We start from the raw sequence: 24632 nt of genomic DNA, 5'->3' as shown, positions 1-24632 counted from the left end.
AAAGTTTATTTTGCTTGCCAAACACAATAGAAAACAATTTAAAAATTATTTCTTAAGGTGACAGGTCCGCTTTAAATTTAGTGCTGGAATATGGAAAGCACAAGCATGAAATTAAAATTCTGGTCTTTCTATATAAAGAAAAACTCTTTTGGTTCTGCACTGTGTTACAAATAAACATTAGTACAGAGGTAAAATGGCATAGAAGAGAAAATGATAAAGCGCATAAACCAATTATAGGCATGTGTATCCATTATCAAGAAACCTGTTATCCAAATAGCTCCAAAATACGGTTGTTCTTTTTAAACAAACAATTCTTTATTACAGTTTTGTTCTTTTTCTCTCTATTAATAAGACAATACAAGTACAGGATATATTATCCAGAATGCTTGGGACCTGGGGTTTTCCAGGTAAATGGCTTTCTATACCTTAAGTGTGCTAAAAAATTATTTTAACACTAAATAAACTTAACAAGATTGTTTTGCCACCAATATGGGTTTACGCAACTTAGTTAGGATCAAGTACAAGGTACTGTTTTATTATTACAAAGCAAAATTTTGAATGATATGCTTAAAATAGATTAATTAGGAGCATTCTGAAAAATGTGTTTTTTGGCGAAGTGAAACAGGACAGATTCACTCATCACTAGAGTTGAATATCCTCCAGTACAGCGTAAATGAAAATTCAGTTAGACAGAGAAATAACTTGTAATTCCTGTGGTGATCTCAAGATATCAATCATGGAAATTAACTGAAATGAGAATGCAATCATCTTCAGTAAGCCCCAAATGTATTGTATGGATATATACTTTGGTTTGTCACAGCTTGGTGGAGCACTTGTCATGCGTTAGGGGGTCTATGGCCTAGATTAATGTGTAATTGGAACAATAGTTGCCCACTTTCACTAGCCTATCTGTCACTGTTGTGGATGAAGGTGGCAGCATGATGGATAGCCAAAAATGATGGTTTTGCAAGCATTCCAAATGGTTGTTTTGGGGTTGTTATATATAAAAGAGTGCACACCATTTGCAGCAACTGAACCTGGGTGCTAGTAACAAACAAAAACCACTGGACAACACTCCTAGGATTTAAAGAATTGTGAACAAAATGTAAATGCACAAATAGAAAGGCTTATTACTCAAAGTTTTGGTCTCACACAGAAACCTTTCTATTTTTGCATTTACATTTTGTTCACAATTCTTTAAATCCTAGGAGTGCTGTCGTTCTTCCAGTGTATATATACTGGGTGGGCAAATGGGACAAGGGGGGGTAATGACATCTAAAAAGGGGTTAATGTGTAAGGTGGTAGGCAGGCTGCCAGATTAATTCTGCAGAGTCATGTGTTTAATGAAGGTCGGTGCTGCTATTTCTGATAAAATTCCAGTCATTGCGCAGTTAACTGAGTATATTTTAATCTAGGGTAAATCAGAAATATAATTAGACATGAGTTATGGATGTGTGTGAAGTTGTAAAATAGGAAATTAACCGAAATGTCAGAAAAGTGCTCACTACATTTAGTTGATCCAACAGAGAATTCATGACTGTCTTGAGGACCTGGCGATAATGGGCTATTAGCTAATTTGCTACTTTGCAAGGGGATATAGGATGCCAGTAGATTATTCATTTAGGGCTTTAGCACATAAAATAAATTCAAACTGGAGCATTAAATAGATTCAAACACCAACGTCCAAAATAGGCATAACTGATACACTGGCACATATTCAACAATAATTCACCTCAATGGCATGACTTTATCCAAGAATTAAATCCAGCGATGGCATTCAACTGCCTTAATTACCTTTTAATGATCACAGAAATATAGATATTCACTCAAATAATATGTGCAATCATTGTACAGGGTAGAGGGAAGAGTGAGCTTTGAGGCTAATTAAACAATGTGATGACAAGTGGAAAACATTTCACCCTAATAACATATACTGTAATATTGAGCTTTCAATAGTACCAGAATCTGTTACATTATATGCAAACAGATCTAGTGTGAAAAGGAAAAAGAAATGGTAGATATGAACAAACCTTGAGGCACATACCTTACATAATAAAGAATAAGGAAGCAAGGCTGCAAGTGCAAAAATCGCATATAATGCCCACACTGGGCCCATCCATCTGGGGTCCCCAGGTACAAAGCAATGTACAGGTATCGGACCCATTATCCAGAATGCTTGGGACCAAGGGATATTCTGGATAAGGGGTCTTTCCGTAATTTGGATCTTCATACCTTAAGTCTACTAAGAAATCAATAAAACATTAATTTCACCCAATAGGATTATTTTACATCCAGTAAGGATTAATTATATCTTGTACTATCAAGTACAAGGTACTGTTATATTTTTACAGAGAAAAAGGAAATCATTTTTAAAAATCTTAATTATTAGATTAAAATGTAGTCTATGGGAGACGGGCTTTCCGTAATTCGGAGCTTTCTAGATATCGGGTTTCTGGATAAGGGATCCCATACCTGTATTTACTCTGTCACAAAAAATATAGGTGGTAGTGTTTATGTGTCATGTGCAAGTAACCGGTCTGTGTGGATGTAAAAAAATAATCACTACCTATGACAAGCCCACACTATGTGCACACAATACAAGAACACATACTGTAAAAGATTAGGGGCATAACTTTAGGACGAACAAACCCATATGGATGTTATGAAGTGTATGCCGGAAAGTGCAAAAGCCATGCAAAAGATTTACTGTATTTTTCGCCGTATAAGACGCACTTTTTCTTCCCCAAAACTGGGGGGGAAAAGTTGGTGCGTCTTATACAGCGAACTGTCTTCCTCTCTGTGCCGCGGCTCTCTGCCGCATCCTCGCTTTTATAAGGTTGCGTCCGTGCGTACTGACGTCACACGCACAGGGCGCAACCTTATAAAAGCACAGAAGCAGCTGGGAGCCGCGGCACAGAGAGGAACACATCACGGGAGCCGGAGGCCGCTGGGGGTAGGTTAGGGGGGAAATGGAAGATGCTTGGGGCCCTGGGGGAAGCTGAAGAATGCTGGGGGTGCCGTGGGGGAGCTGGAGGATGCTTGGAGGCCCTGGGGGATGCTGAAGGATACTTGGGGGGGGGCCCTGGGGGAAGCTGAAGGATACTTGGGGGGGCCCTGGGGGAAGCTGAAGGATACTTGGGGGGGCCCTGGGGGAAGCTGAAGGATACTTGGGGGGGCCCTGGGGGAAGCTGAAGGATACTTGGGGGGGCCTGGGGGAAGCTGAAGGATACTTGGGGGAGCCCTGGGGGAAGCTGAAGGATACTTGGGGGGGGCTAGGGGAAGCTGAAGGATACTTGAAGGGGGCCTGGGGGAAGCTGAAGGATACTTGGGGGGGCCCTGAGGGAAGCTGAAGGATGCTTGGGGAGGGCCCTGGGGGAAGCCTCATTATGTGCGAGCCCAGAGACAATTACTACAGTATTTGGTTTAGAATCTTTTTTTTTCTAGATTTTCCTCCTTTAAAATTGGGTGCGTCTTATATTCCGGAGCGTCTTATAGGGCGAAAAATACGGTACCTCTTATGGCAACCTATAGTACAGACCATGTTAGTGTACATGCCAGATAGGAGCATTAAGAGGAAATTGTCTTAGAATTTCAATGTCTACATCATGCTTTAAAGGTGAACAACCCCTTCAAAAAGGGTCTCCCCATATATAGTAACAGGTTTGCATACTCAAGTACTGTATTATCAAGAGAATAGGACCCCTGCTAAGGTGGTCAATGGTTCTTATTTTCTTACATGTTAAATACAGGAAAGTTTGCTATAGTTTTCTGTGTGTACCATACCCAACAGACTTGCCCTAGATTTTTTAAAGCCTGTTTTAATGCTCAATTACAACTTATGACACCAGTTTAGTGAAATAGAACTCCATTTCTTTGGAAGGTGAAATAATTGACACCTTGGAGATCAAGACTTCCTGCTCTCTTTGATGAGTAAATGATGAGAATGTTGCTGCAAGAACCTCCCTTGTAAATGTAATCTCCTTATTATACAAATCTAAATTGGCAATTATTTTATAAAAAAGGAATATTCAATAATAAAGTCTTTATGGTTGTTAAATACACAATGTGCTCCATTGGAGACAAGCAGTAACTATTTATATGTATACCAGAAAGCAATTCTACCTGCTACTATTGATCTAAGCAAATATTTATAGCATATAGCTATGTTGGCTAAAAACAACAGGTTTCCAATAGGTATTTGACTGCCTCTTCTTTTGTTGGAATACTGATGCATTTCTGCTCTTAGTATAAAAGTTTAAAGAAAAACTAGAGATGAGAAGGTTTTGTTAACAATCATTTTCTAACCCTTGTGATTCTGCATTACCACTTTGTCATGCATTGCTTGAACTGCCAGAAATTACCAGACATTTTTCTTACTCCTGGTACACTTGGTCAACCCCATATTCAAAATATGAAAGAAACCTTTTACTGTAAATTCATTAAATAATAATACTTTGACATCTGTGGGTATATGCTGGCAGCAGTAATGATGAAATTCTTATCCATTCCAAACTATACTTGAAAATCTTTTTCTATACTTTTAATATCATTCACTCTATTAAGATACTTTTTCACTTTTAGTTGTTTTAAATATACACTGAAAACTATGATTTGTCATGGGGTTCATGGCCACATTTTGGTATAACATATTAATACAACTTTTTTTAAAATGCATTTTTATTGCCATACCTATACAGTAGAAACCAAACAATAGTTTCATCATCTCTCTTCTATCCAAATTTCAGACCCTGTCTCAAGTAAACCCCAGATCCAAACGAAAATAGATTTCATATCAGTATATGAAATCTATTTTCGTTTGGATCTGGGGTTTACTTGAGACAGGGTCTGAAATTTGGACCATTGTGCCTGAAAGACTCTTAAGAACCCATATAAAAATCACATTTGTGGGATGTGAAGAAAATAAAGATCAAACCTTTTATATTTTTAAAAGAACAAATGACAAGAAATCTTTTAAGAGACGCAACAGACTTGCAACTTCTTCCCAGCTTGGGTGAACCTTTGTTCAACATCAGTCCTATACTATTTTATCTCCCTTCAGCTATGAGATTGTAGTAGCAAAATTGCTAATATATTTAACAAGCAAAAATACTCTAAAACATATATCCCCATATGAAATAAAGGCCAAGTGTAGTAACCCAAGCAACCAATAAGATATTTGCTATTCAAAAAGTGACCATTAAATGCTATATAAGCAGCTCGTGGTCTAACCCATGCTGTAGAATTGACCAACTGCTAGAAACAATCTTGTGCCAGCATTCAGTCTAACCCATATTATTGAATTGACCAGCTGCTAAGCCAGTTGAGTTGATGATAAAAAGGGCAGCCCTCAGTTTGCCTTTAAAAATATATATATTTTTTTTTTACAAAAAATGTGGCGTTAGTACCATACTTTGGCCAAAATATGTAAGGTCCCATTGCCAAGTCAAGGCCCCTCATTGTACGTGAGTCCTACACTGCCTATTAGCATTCTAAGTTGTAGTGCTGAGTGGTTGCTGTGGGATATTGCACCTGTGCCTTTTATTACATAACCAAAGTTGTACATTAAGAGACAAACCAATGAAAACATGGATTTTCTGTAAATTGCTAGGAGGAGTGGTGGATGAAATTAAAAAAAGGATACTGAGATATAAAAGCGATTACACCACTCATGAAGTGTACATGTTTTAAATGTTTAATCTTAGTGGCCCATTGCTCTTTTAGATAGACATGCAGAACTAGAGGCCAGATATCTGAAAGGGGGAAATTATTATGGGATCCCTAAAATGGAAACCTGTTATGCAGAAACCTCTGAATTACCACTTAAGGCAAATAATTATAAAAAAAAAAAAACCCAGGTCTCAATAATTCTGGATAAGAGATCCCAAACCTGTATACAATTAAGTGCACAGTATATGCAATGCCAAGAGCATGCCTGGTTTTACTGCAGCTTTTGTTTTTATATTTGATTTTACATTTACCAGAACCTTATTATACAGTAAGACCCTGAGACAAGGTTCTCAGCATAATTGATGCTTTATTCATTAATCAAATACAGAGTCTTGTAGAAGCTTTCAGCAATACACAACAATAACTGAAATGTGTCATATACATTCAGGTGAGACCCTGAAAGTCTTAGCCTTTTATAGATGATGGCATATCACATGTGGTCCTTGTGGTTCTGTAAGATGTCATATTGAACTTATATTATTATACTTTACAAATGGCTTATTTATATACATTTATCTCCTACCTCCCCTGCTTTGGATTGTCTTTATAGGGGACACTGTGGGATTTTATGTGTCCCTTTATACAGAACTTACCCATTATAAGTGAGCATTTCAACATTGTAGTTGGCCCTTTCTAGTTAAAAAAGCATTTTAATAAGTTGCGTAGTTAACTTGTATAAATAATCTGGACATCACAGTCCATATGTCTGAGTCCAGAGACTTTTAATCAGTGTGTTTTCATCACAACAAAAAGTCATTTATATGCTGTGACTATTATTCTGGACAATCAGATTCCATGAGTTCTTGCGTCAATTTACTTTACATGTATACAACTCTATGCATTAAAAACAGGCAATTAAACTGATTTCTAATGATTAGATTTTACAACAGAGAGCACAGAGGAGAGATCGTGCTGGTTTTCTCTGCAAGGGAGCTTTATTATAAATGCTACTGCATTATTAAAAGATTCTAATGATGTTCATAGTTGACAAAAATCAATGGGGTCTTGTTTATAATATTGCGCAGTATATTTGTTATTAATATATAACCTGGCCTATTTAACTCACAGTCTGCAAGATACAGTATATACACTTTTTTCTGCCTTTTATATTTTATACTCAGTTGCTTCTTTCTGTGTGTTATGTGCACATAATTAAGAAAGCCACAGGGGATAGAGGTTCAACATTTACATGATACTGGTATTTATCATCTCCAAGGTGATCTAGGTTGTCATAGAAACAGCTGTTTGTTTTGCTCTCTGTAAGGTGATTGATCCTTAAAGTAATACATACATTTAGAAGTGGAAAAATGCATTTGAAGTACCTTTCCTTCAATCCATTATTTTAATGAATAAATGAAAAGCTATAATGTTATTTTCTTAAGAAATATGCTGTAATTAATAGCGTGATTATAATTCATTGGATTCCACCCTGTACTTATCATAGAACTGTAATTACTACAATGCATTGATTTTTATAACAATGAATTTCCCATCCACTATATGCATTTCACACAAGCTCAGAATACACTTTTGTAATGGCCTAATATTTAAACCCTTGTATTAGTTAGTGAAGTGCCCTTAAACCATTTGGAGCTGTTTCTATTCAGTCTGTGTTTAATTATTTCCTATCATCCTACATACTCAGCAAGATGTGAGCCCATAAATGAATAATTTTTTATCATGTATCTGTATCCCAACAGTAACCTATTGCAAAATATGTGTAATATTAGGAACAGACCTACACTGGCAAGGAATACATTTTTTATTTCTGTAAAAATGGACATCATCCACTATATATATTGCTACTTGTGACTTTGTAGTTTTGTAGTAATTTTAGAATTATGTGATTCAACCACCCTATACAGGCATAATGTATTGGAAATTAGAAATGAGGTCACATGAGGCAAACAGAAGAGCACCTGTTGATTAAAGTGTGAATATAATTTCTAAATGTGATATAATTACACTTGCTAACTGCAATTTAGCTGATGTGTTTGAAAGGTAGGTAATTATAGAAAAATATGAAGTCAAACATTAGAGGACTGCAATATGCAGTAAAAAGCAGGAAAAGTAGTGAAGCAGGAGATGGGCTCAACCCATATGACTATTATGACAGTAAGATGAGTATACAAGGGTTTGCCCTCTCATTTTGTGCATCTTTCCACTTCTTGCTGTGTTGAGCTGAATGTATGACCTTTGTGCTTAGGAACAAAGCTGGAAGGACTGTAGAAGCAGTAACAATCAAGGTGGAGCTCTATGCTTGAGTGTGCAGCAACACATAAAGCCCAGGATTGTCAGAATAATATGTTTGGATTGTCACATTATTATTACTACTACATATTTATAAAGTGCCAATATATTTCACAGCATTGTACAATAAATGGGTACATACATTCAGCATACGTTTGTATACATAATGGAACCAATAATTACTGTTAGGGGTAAAAAGCGCCCTGCTTATATAACATTATTATTATTATTAATAATAATAATTCAAATAATAAGAATAATAATGTTGCCTCAGCGTAGGGCCACGGAGTAGACATAGGAGACAGGTTAGAATAAACCCTGATCCCTAGTCACCTGGAGGACTCTCAAGCTAGGGGTTATCAATCTTAGGACTGAGGTATCTATCCTGACTGCTTCCAAAGGGGTGCCAAGCTGACCAGGTGCATTTATCCTGCCCAGATTCTAAAAGGAGGTGGGATAAACCGGTGTGCATCCTCTCTTGTTGTCCTCAGAGCGTACTATCATATATAATCTGCAATTGTGAGTATTTTATCTAACCGTGCATCTATATTTGTCTCTGACAATAAACTATATTATACTTACTGCAAGAACCTTCTGGCGTCCATCTTTGCTGAATCTGCACTACACAGCTGCAGTGAGTTGTAGTTCTACTATACCCTTGCTTCGCAGGTCTCTTCCATATATCGAAGGCCCATCCTGTTTAAGAGAGTCGCATGTAACCCATGCTCTAAACCTAACACTAGCCTGGTTTTGTCTAAATATAGCCAAACAAGCGTTACAGATGCATATATAGATGCATGGTGATGTGTAATTAAATGTTAAATGTTAAATGTCTTAGCATGATCATATTTGTAACCTCCTTCTGACTGTTGCCATATCAGTCTTCCCATCCAAGAGGCTTTGGGTCTGAGTATATAGACTGTGTTTAGGAAACATTGTAGGAAATATAAAAAGGTGGTCATGGTCAATTTTGTACTAATTGGTCTAGATTCATTGACACAGAAATCAAAACTTGACCAAAGCCAATATTTATTGACTTCAGTATTGATCTCAATCTCTGTAGTTACAGACCTATTTCAAAACATATAACTGATTAAATCATGCATCGCAAACAAAGAACCAAACTTTGTGGCAATTGGAAAAATTATCCTGACTGCTGTGTGTATGTAATCTTTGTTATGTTAATTGGATACATTGTTGTTTTTGAATTATAATAATCAGGAAGCAGGCAAATCAAAATACTAATAAAAGTGTAGAAAATGTTATGCCAAAAAAGTTGGTGCAAAAATAAAGGCATATTTGTTCTGCATGGTACCATTTAACAAGAATTCGATCCTATTCTAACCTCTGTTTATAAATATAGGGCAGAAAAAACGATTGTGTTACAAAACGAAAAGAACTGGAATAAACGCAATACATCTGAAACCTTTACTAAAATGAGAGAGTAATAACAAAGGGTGCATAGTGTTTTGTACAGGTATGGGACTGAACAGAATGCTTGGGACTTGGGGGCACATTTACTAACCCACGAACGTCCGAAAAGCGTCCGAATGTGTTTTTTTCGTAATGATCGGTATTTTGCAATTTTTTGCGTAAATTGTCGCAACTTTTTCGTAGCGTTACGACTTGCGCGAATTGTTGCGACTTTTTCATAGCCGATGCGCCGAGTACGAAAGTTTCGGATTCATTCAAGCTTCAGTATCGTGACTTTCCTTGGGCCAGGTTGGAGCTGCAGAGTGCCATTGAGTCCTATGGGAGGCTTTTACGAGCTTTTACGCCATTCACGAGCGCTTAATACGAAAAAGTCGCAACAATATACGAGCAAATCGTAACAGCTATGAAAAAGTAACAGCTACGAAAGTCGTAACGGCGACGAAAAAAATCGCCTGTCCTTGACACATTTTCAAGGACATGTTCATCCCCTCTTTGTTTTCAGTTTCACCCAGCTTCAAGTGAAAATGAATCCCCTCATTGTTTTCAATTTTACCCAGCTTCAATGGGATCTTTATCCCCTCATTGTTTTCAGTTTCACACGTTTCAAGGGAAAGTTACTCCCATCATTGTTTTCAGTTTCACCTAGTTTCAAGTGAAACTTAAACACATTATTGTTTTTCAAGAGAGCCAATGCTCCTAAAATGGCTGCTGGAGCAATTCCTGTTTGGGAAAAATAAAGAAGATTCATGGAAACAAACATTTGTTTAAACTCAAAAAAAAAATTCAGGATTTTCGAATGTACAAACAATTAAAGCATTATCATGACATTTTATAAATGATCAAGTTGAATTTGAATGTATACCATGTCGAGTTTCAGACTTTCAAGGCCAGAAATTTTTTTTAGTAAATGTGCCCCTAAATAAAACAAATGGGACTGTTTGCCCCCAATAAGAATTCATTATATCGTAGCTGGGATCAAGTACAAGGTACTGTTTTATTATTACAGGGAAATTATTTAAAAATTAGAATTATTTGATTAAAATGGAGTCTATGGGAGATGGCCTTCCTGTAATTTGTAGCTTTCTGGATAACAGGTTTGTGGATAATGGATCCCATAACTGTACAGTACCACTAGTTGAGTTTCATGGACAATGGAAGATAAAATTTTACACTTTGATCAATACTCTGGGTGTTTCTGTACAGTCAAAAAGACTGCAGTGTGATAGTGAAAGAAGCAGGACTTTAAGCAGGAAGAAATGATTTGTAGGGTCTACAGCAGGGATCCCCAACCTTTCTAACTCATGAGCCACATTCAAATGGAAAAAGTGTTGGGGAGCAACACAAGCGTGGAAAAAGTTCCTGGGGGTGCAAATAAGGGCTATAATTGGCTAATTGGTAGCCCCTATGTGGACTGGCAGCCTACAGGAGGTTCTGTTTGGCTTTACACTGGGTTTTATGCAACCAAAAGTTGACCCCAAGCCAGAAATTAAAAGATAAGCACCTACTTTGAAGCCACTGGGAGCAACATCCAAGGGGTTGGGGAGCAACATGTTGCTCACGAGCCACTGGTTGGGGATCACTGGTCTACAGTATAAAAAAGATGACAGGAGAGTGTTTACACTAGCCAAGTTAACAAAAGACAGTCACAGCCAGGAAGACAGCAGACTGATAGCTTTTTTATATCCATCAGCATGCAATGCCTAGGATTTCCTTAGTATAAAATAACTTTTTCCAAAACACATTTAGGGAATACAGCAACCTGAACCTCTAGAAGCCTATTTATCAAGATTTAAATTTGTGAATTTCTGATTTTGCAAATTTGAAAAAAAGCTCCAAAGCTTACTCTAATGTGTGCATATTTATTTAAAAAAAAACTTGAAAATGTAACATTTTAAATAGAAAAAGTTGCTTAAATTTCACCTAGGACAACTCCATTGATTTCTATATCATCAAATTATTACATTCAAGTTTTTGGAATTTTTTGCACTTAATAAATCTCTCAAATTCAAATTTATGAGTTTTAGTGCAGAATTCATTTGACTTCAGTCTTTGATAATCAGCCCCAATTTGAATTCCAATTCAGTTTTTCAATTTGAAGTAAAAATGTTACTAAACTTGAATGTTTGCTGATTTATTAAAAGATTTGCATAAAAAAACTTGATTGAATTAAACAAAAAAAAAACTTGAATGCACCTAATATGTATTCTACCCATCAGTTTCAATTGGTCTACAAAATAAATTTGAAAAAATCAAATTTAAAAACTGCATAAACTCCCATTGACTTCTACATGAACTCACAAATCTTTAGATGCTGAAGTTGTATGGATTTTTTTGAGTTTTTGAAACCATAATTCAAATTTAGGAGTTTTGCACAAAAAATTTTGAGTCATGGCAAAAATTCAAATTTGAATACAGGTATCAGACCCCTTATCCAGAAACCCATTATTATACAGAAAGTTCTGAATTTCGGAAAGGCCATCTCCCATTTTAGTCAAATTATTCACATTTTTAAAAATGGTATAATTTTCCTCTGTAATAATAAAACAGTAACTTGTACTTGATCCTAACTAAGATATAATTAATCCTTATTGGAGCCAAAACAAGCCTATTGGGTTTAATTAATGCTTAAATAATTTTTTTTGGTAGGCTTAAGGTAGGACATCCGAATTACTGAAAGACCCCTTATCCTGAAAACCCCAGGTCCCGAGCATTCTGGATAATGGGTCCCATACCTGTATTGATAGATCACCCACTTAAGACTTGGTTATTATCTGAGTTGCTGAAACTCTGACGCCTGTTTGCCAAAACAATTATTTTCTCACAGTCACTTTAGAAAACATATATATTTTAATGAGAGTACATTTTATTCCAGGCAGTTATGTTTCTATTTAATTTTTAAATGCATTTAATTATTTCAGTATGCAGAGACTTATTTGGATAATTTCTAGACTCCACAATATATAATGACTGCAACACAGTTAAGTTAGAAAACGAGCCTATGACATTCTTTTTAATTAAATGGAAATATGTCAGAAATCCTGAGGTAATATTTTATAATACTGAGACAAAAAGGCATATTGCTAGACTTTAAAAGAGGAATATGGAATATGAAAGAAAATGTTAAATATCCTTGAGAGATTCAAAACAAATACCACTTGTATATTTTCTAACTGGAATAAAAAAAAAGGAAGAAAACTTTGCCACAAAAATCAGACACTCTTCATTACTGTTGAACAACCATGTTTATTTCAGGCTGGTTATACTGGTGAATTTGTAAATAAAATTAATTTCCTTTTTAAAATAATATGTAATTATTGGCATTTGACTGCAATAGAAGGAATAGAATTAGGCATTCTAAAGATGACCCTCTGGGCAAAGGAAAATTCATATTATTGTTTGCAATTGGTGGCCAGACAATCTGGTCTAGCTATCAACACAATATCTGTTGCTGCTGCCTAAAATAAATGGGCCTTTCTTATGATATCTATTCTAACACATTTTTCCTGCCTGCCTCTCTAGCCTTTCACTACCAGTGGCTGAGTTCTCAACTAGTTATGAGCTAATTTTTCACCAGGCATGAATTCTCAGCGAATTTCCACATTTCGTCACTGGCGAATTGTTTGCGAAAAACTTCTGTGAAAATTCACCATGTGAAAATTCTGCACGCATCAAAAAAAAAAACAAAATAGACGCAGCTGCCTCAAAACAGGCACAAAAAAGTTGCACAACACCTGCAATTTTTAGATTTTTCACAAATTTTTAGTAGTAGTTCGACTATTTGTACTATTTGTAATCTCTGTTTTAGTTGTCTAATGTACATACTGTAGGGTGTAGGGCAATGATAGGGTGGTGTAGGGCAATTTGGTATTGTCTATTAGTATTCAAAGCAATAAAACTGTATGGATGACAAAATTATAGAAATCTCCACCCCATGTATTTTTGCCCTAACTCCAGGTACAAAATGCAATAAGGATGACTTCACAAAGTTATCATACTTTCCCAAAAGTGGGCATGATAGCAATTTTGAGCAATAAGCACCTGAACCAGGAGTGCACAGATACTATGTTTGCAATGGTGTCCCAGTACAACGTACATTTCCGTGGCTTTAAGTGAATATGACTTTAGCAAGATTTCATTCTCCCCCACAAATGTAAAGTTCATGACTCAGACACAGGGCCAGATTCAGTTCAGTGAGAAAAAGGTTTATCACATGAAAAGTCATGGATGAGATGCAATTCAATTTAGAAAAACCTACCTCAATGTTTATCACATGAAAACTCTTATTAGTCTATGGGAAAAAATTGGAATTAAATTAGGAGAAAAAAAAAATTCTCCCCGAATTGAATCTCATCCATTAGTTTTTTTTGTAATTAACCATGAGATAACTTTTTCTCATTTAATTGAATCTGGCCCATATTACTTCTTTCTCTGTATGCTAAAGCCTAAATCCCATGCAGCTGCGCCTATTAGGGAAAAAAAGGAGATTTTCTTTTTCCCAGTATAGTAATGTAATCTCTGCATCATAATGAAATTATTTTGAACATTTAGTATGCAATAGTGGTTAGGATTTATGAATACATAAATCCTGCTTTGATTAGGTAGATGTTAAATTTCCCTTGTGAAGGTTTTATTCTCTGGTATGAGAATCCATCAGATTCTCATACCAGGGGCAGATTCATCAAAGTACGAGTTTGAATCCTGAAACGGGTAAAATTTGGATTAGATACGATCATTTCTGATGATTGTAAATGTCATGAAAATGCTTATGAAAAAATTTAAATAGTCACTATAATATCATATTGGTGATCTGAAAGTCACAACATTTTCATATCCGAGCAATCGTAAATGGCAGGAAAACCTTTCTGACTTTTATCGTTCTGTGCATGTTTTTTGGAAGCCTCCCATAGGACTCAATGGCACTCTGCAGCTCCAACCTGGCCAAAGGAAAGACACAATAATGAAGCTTTAATGAATCCAAAACTTTAGTACTCGTGACAAATTTTTTCTCGGGTAAATTTAGTTGCGAAGTACAAAAAAAGTAGCTCAAATTAACGAAAAAAATCACAAAATACGCACAGTTCTATAAATGAGAAAAAATACGTTTTTTTTGTATTCGGAAGCAATCGTACTTTGATAATTGTGCCCTGTAGTATGCCTAAAGAATATGTGATGCCTTTTTTTTCAAGATGCCCTTTCCCTGCTAAAGAAGCAGCCCACAGCATGATGCTACCGCTAACATTTACCTTATTAAAAAAAAAACTTTATCTTGGTCTCACCTGACCAGCAACCCATAGAAGCCAGCTCAATATTTTGGCCCATAGATAGAAGTATTGCCATGCTAGTACAATGTTGTAGTGTGTCTTTTGGCAGTACAATGATCTTAAACATTTATAGAACAAAGACGTGGATGTTCTACAATGGCCCAATAAAAACCCTGATCTCAATCCAATCCAATGATTCAACTAACCCATTAAAACAGCATAGGAATTTCAATAGGGAATTACACTTCTTACATTAAAATCTTTTATTTAGAACTAAAAAAGTGCAAGAAAAGTGTGACATGCACATTGCTTCGGGGGCTTCTGCCTCCCTTTTTTATGTGCAGATGTGTGCTTGCACGGGTACTTGCCTCTACTCTATTGCATGTAAACTTTTGCACAGTGGCTCAACATGTGAGAGGTTAAAAGCATCAACAACTACAGCAAACCTTGTTCTGAACTTGCCCTGAAGGTGCTTCATTGAATCTGGATTTAAAAAGAGAAATTCAGTTTTAAAATTTAGGGCGGAGCTTCACACTGTACCAGTTAGAAGAGGAAAGGAGATGGAGATTTCAACATATAAATCAGAAACCAGATCAGACTGAATGCAGGAACTGTATTAAAAGGGGTATAGATTCACGGGAGGAGGGGGTTATTCTTCCCCTTTACAGAGCGCTGGTAAGGCCCCATCTAGAATATGCTGTTCAGTTTTGGTCTCCAGTGCTCAAACGGGACATTACTGAGTTAGAGAGGGTCCAGAGAAGGGCAACTAAGCTGGTAAAGGGTATGGAAAGTCTCAGTTATGAAGAAAGACTGGCCAAGTTGGGTCTGTTTACACTGGAGAAGAGGCGCTTAAGAGGTGACATGATAACTATGTATAAATATATAAAGGGATCATATAATAACCTTTCTAATGTTTTATTTACCAGTAGTTCCTTCCAACGGACACGAGGGCACCCACTTCGTTTAGAAGAAGGGAGGTTCCACTTAAACATTCGGAAAGGATTTTTTACAGTGAGAGCTGTGAAGTTCTGGAATTCCCTCCCCGAATCAGTCGTGCTGGCTGATACATTATATAACTTTAAGAAGGGGCTGGATGGATTCTTAGCAAGTGAGTGAATACAGGGGTATGGGGGATAGCTCTTAGTACAAGTTGATCCAGGGACTGGTCCGATTGCCATCTTGGAGTCAGGAAGGAATTTTTTCCCCTCTGCGGCAAATTAGAGAGGCTTCAGATGGGGTTTTTTGCCTTCCTCTGGTTCAACTAGTAGTTAGGCAGGTTATATATAGGCATTATGGTTGAACTTGATGGACGTATGTCTTTTTTCAACCCAACTTACTATGTTACTATGTTACTATGTTATTCTGGGGGTTGTTTAGAGTAATTTTAAAAATAGTAAAAAAAAAAGGTTTACTTCGTCTTTAAGAAACATTAAGCAGAGAATCACCAGCAGAAAAATCTAAGCATTCCCCTAGGCATTCTATTTTCCAAAATGTTTGATCATGACATGATTCACATGAAGGCAGTGATAATGATGCTCATAAAATGCAAATGTTAATATTTCTAGAATAATTAAATATCTTTGCTGCAAATGGTTTAGCATTGCTTTTTATATTTAACATGCTTTTCATAATGAAATACAGTGAGACATGGAATGATTGGAAACCAGTAGCAAATAAAAACATTTCAATGAATCCCTTTTGTGCTAGAATGAGTTAAAATATAGGAAGATTAGTGATGCAAAACATCCTTTCAATGTGAGGACAGGCTGTGTTTATATACAGTACATATACAGTATTTACTTAACAAAACTTAAAAATGTAATCTGCTTTCTGCTGCCTGTTACTTGCTATCCTGTATAAAGCAGAAGACATAATTTTCATTTCACTGAGGTTTTGCTTTTCTCCTGAAATACAGTATATCCATTTTGGTCTGATTTTCACTATTTGATATGCATATTTAATGAAATACAAGCAGTGCTTTAAAATATTAATTATAGCCTGATCCAAGAGTGCTCTTCATGCAAACGTACATATATTCTTCTGTTTAACTATTCATACTAATTCAGGGTTTTCTGTCATATAGCCTTGAACACAAGAAACACATTTGACCTTTTGCCAGCTTATTTCTTATTTATATCATTTTTTACTATCCACGAGACTGTTTACAGGAATGGGATCCAGAAACTGCCCCCACCAAAAAGTTCTAAAATAAAGCAATGAGATTTCCCTCAGAGTATTTAAAAAGAAATACAATTCTCCATCCCTTACTGAAATGTATAAAAAGGCAAGGGTAAGGTAGCAGGTTTGCTACTTTTAGATGTCTCCCTGCAGCCTGCAATAGTTTCAGCAATGCCTCTTCATTCTTTGAGCTAAACAGCCTCCCTGTCCTTTCTCCCTCTAGTCTCCCAGAGCTGATCACATATCTACGGGTTTCTGCATGATACCTTAAAAGGTTACAATTGTTATTACTCAGTAAAGATAATCCCCTTCATTCATTATTGAAAGCTTATCACAATATTATACTGCCAAATGTTATACCAGGGTAGATGAACAAGTCAATAGGTCTTAATTATATCTCTGTATAAATTTAAAGTTTATCCTGCCATTTTTTCACTTTTTTTGCTTTTTAACTGGTATATTTTTTTCAGTGTTTTTTTAAATTTATTAAAATGGTAGTTTGCAATTTAGTTATCATTTGTTACATAATAAAATTAGATGGTCTGAATGTTCTTTTTTAAACAGATTTTGTTTTTTCTTCTTCTGCCTCTTTCCATCTTGCAATTTAAAATTCTATTTGGTTGTTGAGGGTGACTGACCCACGCAGGCAAAAAACAATATCTCTGTTAATAAGTGAAGTAACAATAATAGTAACAATATTTTAATTAGTCGTTATATTCAGTTCTTCTATTAATGTTTCAGTATCTCATTCAAACTACTGACATATTTTAGTTTCGATTACATGTAATCTCAGTTAATTAAAACAAAACCACATGTCTGCAGCTGCCCAGTAGGACATTCATTAAAGGGCCACAGCCCACAGAGATTAGTCGCCTGCAGTTAAATCTCAGCTACCACGGGTGACAAAATTCCTCAAAATGCCCTTCCCAGGAGCTGAGCTACTATGTTTAATCCTTTATCAACAAATGAAATGGAGTACTCATTTACACTTAACACTGTACATTTTACACCTGATACTTGTTACCACCCACAACATTATGGGCAACTTGGCTTGATTTACAGTACTAGAGTTCTATGCCAACAACAAACATACATAGATATAATTATGGCACAGCATAGTTCTTTGGCACTCTGCTCTCTGCAACAACACTTTCCTCTTACTAGGGGTCTATCTTTTGGACGCAATCACTTTGGCACTTTTTGTTTTTGTGGGGAACCGTACGTGTTGGTACTAATATAACTGTACGTAGATAGATTCTAGATGTATACTCAGGCACTTGTCAGAGCACTAGTCTCACAAGACAAATGGGGTTTCAACTTATTTTTATGTTAGAAGGTTAATTTACTACACTGCTGGCTGAAGAGGTCATAGTCTGATTTGATAGTGGAGGTGAAAAGTGCTGTGGCTCATATAGAACATAAATACCACTCATCCTTAATATACAGTACATACACATATGCAAAACTGAAAAATGAGACAATAAAGAAGTGGTAATTATGTGGCAGCAGTATCAGTTCAAATGTTCAGCGACAGAGATGTACATTAGGACCAAGTACATAAGTAGTTAACTGTTGGGACTCCTGTATACTTTTAACTATGTGGACAGGTAGATATACAGTAACAATGTTTGCTCCTTATCTGTCCCACATTTCCCAGGCTGTTTCTTGAAAAATATCAGTAGATCAATTTCAAGAAAGATAGGGTAGATTACAGCACATGTAAACCTTACAATTTCCTGCCATATATAAGTTTGGCACATCTACCACACCATTTGTACTGCATATATCCCCTTTGCTCGCCAGCATTATCACATTTTCCTAAAACAAATAGCAGCTTTCACATCTTCTGTGACATTTACATATGCACATGTGTGCTGTAAAGTTTATACGATCAAGAATGTAGGCTTACATGGGCAGAACTTACTTTATTAAATAATCCTGCTTAAATTGAGCACTATAGCAGTTTAACTGAGCTCAGGAGCAAAGGTTAGGAGAAAAAAAAATGTTTCTTCAGCAGAGTGCACAGTGGGAAGTCAGCATTGCCATCTCTTCATTGGCTGCTAGACTGGAGGGTGTGTTTGGTAACATGAATTGATATGAACCGAACATGCTCAGTTAGCCAAGAGTCAATTCCTTAGAAGAGGGGCCAAGTGGGTTAGAGGAGGAAAAGGAATCCAAAGTGATTATAGGGATGCTGCAGCCTTACTATTAAGCTTTTAACAACTGAAGTGGAAGGTATTTCATGATTTCAAAGAGGCTGCTCACTGGTTACATTTTTTGTGGGGAGTTTACATGTCCTTTAAAGAGGTCAGAAAAACACATTTCTTCAGAAAGGGAAACAAAAAAAAAATACAATGTCATATTGCAAAACCATGCATTGGATCCAAAGAACCTTTACATGTGCTTGTCGGAAATGCTTATGCTATTTAAATGAAAAGCATTCCCTGTAGAGTACAAATAGCTTACAACTTAGATTTGTTGTTCAGAATGGCAGGGAATGTACTTTTCATAGCGTATAAAAGCTATCAGTGAAATACCCTAGGTAGGGATTTTTAAAAATAACAAAAACAAACAAACAAATGGAAAACACTATGTACTGTATTATTATATGGTGTACAAACTACAAATCTGAAAAAATAATATTAAACCAAGTCACAGTTTAATAACACAGTACTATATGCAATAAAATCCAGTCTATAATATACTGTAACTAAATAATGATAACAAAGTGGCAGTCCAGCTCTTTCTTTTTATTGATTTGACAGTTAAAAGGAAAACCTTTCCAGATCAGTTACAATCCTAAGATAAAATACAGCCCTAAGCCTGTAAGTCACTTACTTAGCAATGGGAATTGAATTTTCTACTTGTGTTTTCATCAGATATATTTGTTGCATTTGCTTTTTGCATATCTTCTGGAAAATATATCACTGAATCTCATAAATCCAAAGTGTTACTAGAATGAATGGGGTTATTCATTGTACACAAATTATCACATCTATTGACGTGTTACTGACGCTGCTCATACCAGATACATTTTCCTTCTCAGGCTAAAAAAAAATCAAAATGTTACAAAATTTTACATTTAGATCAGATCTGGAAATTCCAAATTTACTATTAGCACATTGCTTACCTTGTTGTTGTACATGAATAATAAGCACATGTCCTCACTGTCTAAATTACAGATCAGGTTTACTCCTTTTTGCACTACAGATGTTGGGATTCCACCACCATATGTTTGTCCTTTGTTAGTTTTGTTTATGTCTTTGTTCTGTATTAATTTAGCCACAATATAACTAAATCCCACAAAACCATTTTCTCATTTAGGAATAGACACAAGAATGTTGGTTTCAGGTGCTAAACACTGTTTGACCCAACCTGCCCTGGGTCTATGACAGGGTTTCCCAACCTTTCATACTCGTGAGCCACAGTCAAATGTAAAAAGACTTGGAGAGCAACACAAGCACCATAACAATCATGGAGGAGCCAAATAAGGGCTAAGATTGGCTATTAGACAGCCTCTATGCACACTATCAGCTTACAGGGGGCTTTATTTGGTAGTAAATCTTGTTTTTATTCAACCAAAACGTGCCCCCAAGTCAGGAATTCAAAAATAACTACCTGGTTTGGGGGCACTGAGAGCAACATCCAAGGGCTTGGGGAGCAACATGTTGCCCCCGAGCAACTGGTTGGGGATCACTGGTCTATGATATTCATAGTGTGCCACCGTGAAATCTTTGATGTTCATCTAGGAAGAGGTCAACACCTACATTTCCTGCAAATAAATAGGGCTCCTGCATGCAAGTCTTAAATATCTCAGGTCCTCATCTCCAGTTTTATTTAATCTTACAAAATATCATTCTTTTGGATACAGAATGCAATAAAAGTTCAGCGACCGTACGCTTATCCAGGTGGAGATCAAGAAATACTTTTTTTAAAAGACACTTTTCATCCTAAAATCACCTGCCAGTCTATATGATTGCAGGATCCCATAGGCTACAACGAAGCACAGGACCCTGTTGCAAACTTTGCCTCCTGCACCTCCCTGACTTGTGTATCTGAATGAAGCAAAAGTTATGGGATGGGTAAGTACCAGAGAAGGGGACACCTACACTGTATGTGTCTGTTTAAGATGCTGGCTGCTGGTATCTGTGCTCTGAAACAAAGCAAAGAGGCCTGCACCATTTGGCAAAGGCAGAACACAGTGAGGTAAGTGCAAACACGGCATAGGAATTGAACTCAACAAAGCATGCACAGAATCTATTAACTGTAGCAACCAATCAGATGCCTTCTTTCATATAGCAAACTATCTATATGCTGGTTTGGTTGCTATGGGTTTATCGACCTAGCGCACCTTTGTGATCTATTCTTTAACCCCAAAGCTGACATTTTGATTCAGATACTTTTGCAGTAAATACAAAAGTGATTTAAAAAACAGATATTTCTAGTGTCATTGTTTCCATGACAACTTCTCCAAATCCTGTTGCATAGATTAAGCCTTTATAAAAATCACAATGGTAGACTTTCTTAGTAGGAAGCTGTAGTACTGGGAGCAAGTGCATAGAAGTGAGCCGGTATAAAAAAAAAAAAAACAGAATCGGAGATTTTTTTGTAATCTCTTACAATTATCCTGAGACTATCATCCTGTAATCGATGTTTTATAAATTGTCTTGTGATTTCCCTTACATTGGGGCTAATTTTAATTTATTATAGAGACATGTTTATCAAAAGTAAGAGTTCTTACTAGAAAAATATGCCTCCCGAAACTGATGAAATTGAAGATAGTGGCAGAATTTTACTCTGGCAGAGCTAAGTTCATTTTTTTATAAATACATATGACCCATAGATTCACCCTTCTTTATAGCTTATTGTTCAATTCATCCAATGAGTTTGATAAATATACCCCATGTCTTTGTATTTAAAACTGTATCTGTTCTATTAAAACATGGTTCACAGTTGGTCACAAAAAGACACATGGAGTGAATTAATATGTTCACACCCATAATAAGCATTATAATTTTTTTTTATTTTAAAGCAATGCTATTTGTGTAACATGAAATAAATGAACATATTTTGCTGTATTTATTGTTCACTGAGGAGCCTACTTCTATTTCACCTCTCCATGTTCTTCCATATAGTATTCTTAGTATAACATCACTGAAGCTGGGATCCAGTGATCCAGTGCAACAATTTTTTCTGCTGCGAATTTTCACTGAAGTTTCATGAAACTATTCGCCAATGGCAAAATGTGGAAATTCACTGCGAACCCAGGCCTGGTGAAAAAAATTGCTCATCACTAGGTACGTGTATGGCCAGCTTATGAGTACACTCAAGTTTCTAGACAGCAGCAAAAAATCCTCTGCACTCACCCATTATCAATATGTATAAATAGGACATTAAGACATTCTGTGCATTAAGCTACTAAGAAATGCCCTTCCCTTAAAACAAAACAGGGATTGTTTGTCCATACATTGCAATATACTTCATGCTGACCAGCTACGTCAAAGTCATCCCTTCTGGCCAGTCCTACACTGACTTATATAATTAATTTAAGATTAGTACTGCGATAGTAAGATTAGCACTGCATAGTACTAATCTTAAATTAGCACAACATTTCCCTTTTCCCCTTTTGACACTCAAGTTTGTGCCTTAAGTATTAGGCACATGATCATTTTTGGTAATTGTTTACTTAGGGGCTGATTTACTAATCCACGAATCCGAATGGGAAAAATTCGGATTGGAAACTAACATTCTGCGACTTTTTCGTATTTTTTGCGATTTTTTTCGTCGCCGTTATGACTTTATCGTAAATTGTCACAACTTTTTCGTAGCCGTTACGATTTGCTCGTATATTGTCGTGACTTTTTCATAGTGAGCGCTCGTAAACGGCGGGCAAAACTTTCAGACTTTGCATGATTTTGGAAGCCTCCCATAGGACTCAATGGCACTCTGCAGCTCCAACCTGGCCCAAGGAAAGTCACGATACTGAAACTTTCGTACTCGGCGTGATAGCTAAGAAAAAGTCGTGACAATTTGCGCAAGTCATAACGCTACGAAAAAGTCACGACAATTTGCGGAAAAGTCGTAACGGCTACGAAAAAGTCGCAACAATTTCCGAAAAAAACGCAAAATACCGATCATTACGAAAAAAACGCATTCGGACGTTCGTGGATTAGTAAATGTGCCCCATAGTGTTGACCAGGGTGATATCATTTTTGTTATTTAAAGCTATTAAGTCAATTTTCATTTGAGAAAAATGACTCATATAGACATGGTTCATATGTATCTGTCATTGTTATAGAAAAGTTAGTTTACAATGGTCTTCTGAAAGATTGATGTTTATTTGTGCTGACAGGTTTCCTTGTCTAAGATACAGCTGTATGTAGCTGAGAGCAAAAGTAACAACATGAATAATACCAGAGAAATTCTTTTAGCATAATATTTTTAAAAAATAATATAATAAAATTCTGACTTTCCAGGTGTAAGAAATGGCTTTCCACTGTAGGTATATAACATTTTATAAGTATACTATGTTAATGAATGTTGTAAAAAATGTTGTACAGGTATGGGATCTCTTATCCAGAATGCTTGGGACCTGGTGTCTTCTGGATAAGGGATTTTTCCGTAAATTGTATCTCCACGCCTCAAGTCTACTAAAAAATAGTGATAAAAGAATCTGTGCTGTTTCACTTTGCCAAAAAATTAGCAAAATGGCAAGAAAATTTGTGAAATGACGAAAAATTCGCGAAACGCATTTGTTGTGCGTTTTTTTTCTGTCTCCTGCATCTTTTTTTGTTGCCCACGCCTTTTTTGGATTATTTTGCATCCAATAAGGATTAATTATATCTTAGTTGTGATCAAGTACAATGTATTATTTTATTACTACTGAGAAAAAGGAAATCATTTCTAAAAATAAGAATTATTTTTTTTAAATGGAGTCTATGGGAGATGACCTTCCCGTAATTCGGAACTTTCTGCATAACAGGTTTCTGGATAATGGGTCCTATACCTGTACTTAATATTTTGGGCTTCTGTCCCAGCCCAAGGCAACCACAGCCCTTTATCTGGGAAGATCTGTGCCCCAAGTAGCCCCATTTTTTTTCTGCTGATTCACTGCACATGCTCTGAGGCCTCTGAGTTTAGGGGCCAACTCACAATATATTGCATATACAGAACATTAATGTCACAATACGAAGCTGATCAGTAATTAGTACAGATAATTACTACATGGCAGCTTAGAAACCAGTGCAACGAGCATCAGAATTAAATAATCAGCCCTGTATTATATGACAAAACATTTTCTGCTAAATAATTTGCAACAACCTCCCAGAGTCGGAGACACTTTCCAAGATAGGGAGCTCCTGTGACAAGTTTGAAGTTCTGGATTATTGCTGCTACAGAGATGCAGAAACATAGGCTGTTGGCAGTACGTACTGTGTATAAGATATGGTAATTTTAGCCATAGTCATTTTTAGGTTTAGTTCTCCTTTAAAAGTTTACAGTTTAATTGTATTTACTTTCTTATTAGGGCCTTGGCCTATTTGAAGCATTTTATGTATTGTATAGGTAATAGTGCTGATATAAAAACATGAACACAATAGTTATTACAGCAATATTCACACCACGCTTCGATTATATCGCTGAAATATGGAAAACAATAAAACAATACAATAACCCTTGAAAATGAAGTTCACTTACTTCTGGAAGTAAAATGTATGTGCACAGAAGAAGTCACAGGGATTATTTTGCAATTACAGCGGCATCTTTAGTTTCAGGAGATCCATT

Source organism: Xenopus tropicalis, chromosome 5 (genome assembly GCF_000004195.4).
Source record: "Xenopus tropicalis strain Nigerian chromosome 5, UCB_Xtro_10.0, whole genome shotgun sequence".
NCBI lineage: Eukaryota > Metazoa > Chordata > Amphibia > Anura > Pipidae > Xenopus > Xenopus tropicalis.
Note: the sequence above shows the minus strand (reverse complement) of the source record.